This window comes from Excalfactoria chinensis, chromosome Z (genome assembly GCF_039878825.1).
Source record: "Excalfactoria chinensis isolate bCotChi1 chromosome Z, bCotChi1.hap2, whole genome shotgun sequence".
NCBI lineage: Eukaryota > Metazoa > Chordata > Aves > Galliformes > Phasianidae > Excalfactoria > Excalfactoria chinensis.
Window position 1 is genome coordinate 27,071,532 of NC_092857.1, and position 4,351 is coordinate 27,075,882.

General features: G+C 44.3%; 1 long non-coding RNA gene across 1 annotated transcript; it reads left to right on the forward strand.

Annotated features, from left to right (window-relative positions):
- The first annotated feature begins 321 nt into the window (after positions 1-321).
- On the forward strand, positions 322-2,204 carry LOC140264624 (uncharacterized). The gene is made up of 5 exons (XR_011906062.1): positions 322-368; positions 810-864; positions 939-1,000; positions 1,150-1,355; positions 1,960-2,204. It is a non-coding gene; the product is annotated as an uncharacterized lncRNA (long non-coding RNA).
- The last annotated feature ends 2,147 nt before the right edge of the window (positions 2,205-4,351 follow it).

Sequence of the window (4,351 nt, forward strand, 5' to 3'; positions counted from 1 at the left end):
TGGGGTGGGGGAGGTGGGGAGTGGCACAAGGAGGGGGAAGAACCAGGGCAGTTGACCTAAACTGGCCAAAGGGCAATCTCATACCATATGACCTAATGTGTTTAAACAATAAAACTGGGGGAAGTTAGCTGGGGGGAGGCTGCTGCTGCTCAGGGACTGGCTGAGCATCAGTTGGCAGATGGCATATGGTCGTACTGTGCATGTCTTGTTTTGTAAATATATGTATATATTATTATCACTGCTATTATTTTCTATTCCTTTTCTGTCTTAGCAAATAGTTTTTATCTCAACCTAGGAGTTCCACTTTTTTTTTTTCCCCAGTTCTATCCCCTGTCACATGTGGGGTGTGGTGCTGAGCTGCTTGACAGGTAATACCACAAAAATCCCTTTGGCACTCAACTTGGTACACAAAGAGCTGAGATAAGGACAAATCTTACCAGCTGGGGTTAAAACAAAATTGTTACAAGCAGTGTAGAGCTTAATAGCTATTCACAGTCTAGTGTTACTTGCTTTCATGATTGTTTTTCTTAACTCCAGTCGGGTGGTTTTACAGTCTGAGAGCTGTTCTTGGTTTATCTGTGTTTTTGCCAGTTAGTGTATAGTATGTGCTCATGCTGTACTAGTCACGGATTTAATCTGTATTTGTACTCTGTCGTGCCATCGTTTTTGCACTTCAGAAACTTTACTCCATAAATTCTTACAGTACAGTCTCTACTCCAGGTTACCTAAAAGTTTTTGAAAATGTTGAATATTTTGAAAATGTTGTAGGATATTCAAACTAACATGTTCTTATGGTTTTGTCTTTCCAGTTTTATTACTGGCTAAGAAACTGCTTAAAAATACCATCCTGAGATCTACCCTGAGGTAGGATGGTTGTAGGTTGCAAGGTATGTAACTGGACATAGGTAGGTGTCTATCATGATTATCACGTCCCACAGGTCTGGAACTCACCCCTGAGCAAGTGCAGAATCCTAAAAAGCTGACAGAATGTTTTAAAAAGGTACGTCCTGATCCTGGAAAAGCCAGAGATTTATAGCTACCTGCACGGTGTTGGCAGTCTGGCCTGCACCTACCAAACACTGTTCAACACTATTCTGCATCTACAAAAGGAAGAAAATCCCTTTGGATCTGACTCAATCTCCATGACAGGCTCTGTGGCTGAACCAGAGAACCAACCTGTGCCAGCATCCATCACCCCAGTCCACAAGAAGAAACAATGGATGTGAAAGTCAACTCATTACTATGGAAGGAAGAAGAGAATGAGGAAGGCTAATCCATGGCTGGTTCATCGTGAAAATGGATGGAAGAGGCAGAAGTTACAGATGAGTCAGTAAATACATGATGCCTATCCTTAGGTGAGCAGTGAGATATGCAGAAAGATTTTGCTGTCCTCCGGGCAAGCATGCTGTCACCTGGCTGCTCTGATGCTGGGAGCATGGGGATAATAATATAGATATAATGAGCATGGGAGCCAGGATTACTTCCTAGAAAAATGGGCATTGACAAAGTGTTTGCAAAATATGAAAGATTTCTCCTCCTCTTGATGCAGCTCCTGTGAGCTGGGAAGGAAAGTATTCCTGCAGGGACAGTTTTACATCTCAGCCAGGAGACAACCACTGTGGAAGGAAACATCCAGTATCTCAGGGAATTAGCTGTGCTAGGGATGGTATATAATGTTGACCAGAACAACTATCAATTATCTCCAAATTCAGGTAGCATCTAGTGCATGCAGTTTATGTGATGGAAGTTTGTACAGAGTTCAGTTGCTGTATGCCAACTCACTGGCAGTAATGACATGGAAAGATAGAGATGAACAAACAGTGAATGAATTGGCAACCAACTGGCAGTACGAAGGAAGACTCTCTTCCTCCAAATGGGTCTGCATTTCAGCTATGGATAAACTGCCCCCCAGAGATTCAGTAACTCATATGGAATATGTCTTCCTCCCCTCCTGCACAGACCAGCATCTCAGTTAGCAGAAGCAAGCATTTTTCAGTTCAACTGAGAGGATATAGTGGGTACACACCAGTGCCACCACATGGTTTTACTTGTGTGAACGCGGAGAAGATATGAAGAAGTGGGATAGAAAACCCAACTCAACCTTAGAGGTGTGGGAACATCAGCTGCAAGGAAAAACAACTGTAGGAGATTCTTCCAGGAAAATGGCCACTCCAGTTACCAGTGAGCCGTCTCCAAGACAGAGAAGACGGACCGATCTTATTTCTGAGCTTGAAAACAAAGCTTTTGGTTTACATCCACATGAAGTGAGTTAGGAATACAATAACTAAGATTAGAGAGGTCCTGCCTCCAGCCAGATGCAGAAAAGAGACAGTGGAGTTTATTGGACAGTATGGATTTGATGGCCTCGTATATCAGAACCACAGGAGTATAGGGGCCTATTGGGCACTGGCATACAGTGTACCCTAATGCCATGAAGTTACAAAGGGGCAGAACACATCTCTAGTTCTGGACTGACAGGGCAATCTCAACAGCTAACTGTTGGAAGCTGAAGTGAGCCTAATTGTGAATGAGTGACAAAATAAACTATTGTGGCTGGCCCAGAGGCTCCGTGAATCTTTGGTGTAGGTTACCTCAGAAGCAGGTAGTTCAAGGACACAAAAGAGTAGCACTGTGAACACTTCTAGTATAGCTGCCTTGGAGATGGGGGACATCAAACTGCTGCCTACTTTGTCTGATCTCTTAGAGAACCCTTCTGTGTGAGGTTGCTTAGAGTTGAAGAACAGGAGGTGCTGATCACTACAACAGTGCGCTGGTGGTGCTGAGTCTCCTTGATCCCCATACATAAGTTGATTTACCAACTTAGAAGATAAGAACCAAGGAGTAATCAGCAAGACTGACTCACCCTTTAACAGTCCTGTGGCCAGTGTTCTGCCTCTGCTAGTTCATGGGTAGTGTCAAGTGCCCCATTTATTACAGCAGTGGAAGCAGAACAATAGGTAGTGCAAATGCAAACCCATCTGGGCAACTGCACTGTGGAAAGATATTGCTGCATGGGTAGAGAACCTGGCTGTTAAAGTATGTCGAGCAGATGCCTTAAGTACCCAGGAATCGTACCACTGAAGGGCATCAAAATCATCACCAGGTGGATCATTCTGAATCACAGAATGTTGAAATTGTTAATTTAGGAAAAGACCACCAAGACAGTGTAGTTCCAATCATCAGCCCATCACCACCATGCCCACTAAACTGTGTCCACTATGTCCCTATGTGCCGCGTCAACCCTTGTTTTGAAAACCTCCAGGGATGGTCACTTTACCATTTCCCTGGTAGTTCCAATGCATTACCACTCTTTCTGAGATTAATTTTCCTTAATATCCAATCTGAACCTCCCCTGATGCAATGTTACCGTTACCTCTAGTCCTATCACTATTTACCTGTGAGAAGAAGTACCTCATCACAACCTCCTTTCAGGCAGTTGTCAAGAGCAACAAGGTATCTCCTGAGCCTCCTCCAGACTAAAGAATCCCAGTTCCCTTAGACTCTCCTTGTAAGATGCTTGAGACCCTTCACCAGCTTTGATGCCCCTCTTTGGACATGCTCCAGGGCCTCAGTGTTTCTCTTGTATTGAGGGACCCAAAAGGGGACACGGTACTCCAGGTGGAGCCTCACCAGTGCCAGGTAGATCTGGACTGGTGTCTAGTCATGGAACCGGGCCAAACCAGCTCATAAGCCATTGACAGCTGGCATCCAAAGGGTGACTTATTTCTAGCTCACCTCTTACAAAGGCTGAAGATGCATATAAGGTGCCCCAGCAGGGCAAGCGAAGTGATTATCCTCCTTAGATGCTCCTCTCCTCTGCTGTACAACATCCAGGTCTGGGAGCCCAACACAAGAAAGGTGTGGAACTGTTTGAACAGGTCCAGAGGAGGGCCACAAGATGAGCTCTCTCATCAGAGAGCTGGAGCACTTCTATTGCAAAGGCAGTCTGAGAGAGTGGAGCTTGTTCAGCCTGGAGAGGATGTTCTGGCTTCAAAGAGACCTCCTTGCAGCCTTCCATTACTAGAAGGGAGCTCATAAACAAGATAGAGAGTGTCCTTTTACACGAAGATAGTGATAGAACAAGATGCCCCATCCAGCATCCAGGGGCACCCACAACCTTGCAGGCAGTCTGTTCCAGTGTCTCACCACCCTCGCAGTAGAGATTTTCTCCACATACACTGTATTCTTAAGAAATGACAGTAGTTATTTTCAATGTATATTTAGCTTTCAACTACGTAGGGTTGTTTTATTTTTTTTAATTTATTTATTTATTTTGGAGAAGGCTTGTTTGCCTGAAACTTCATTTATGTGTTCTCCAACAATTTGAGCTATCCTAATAAAAGTTAGTACT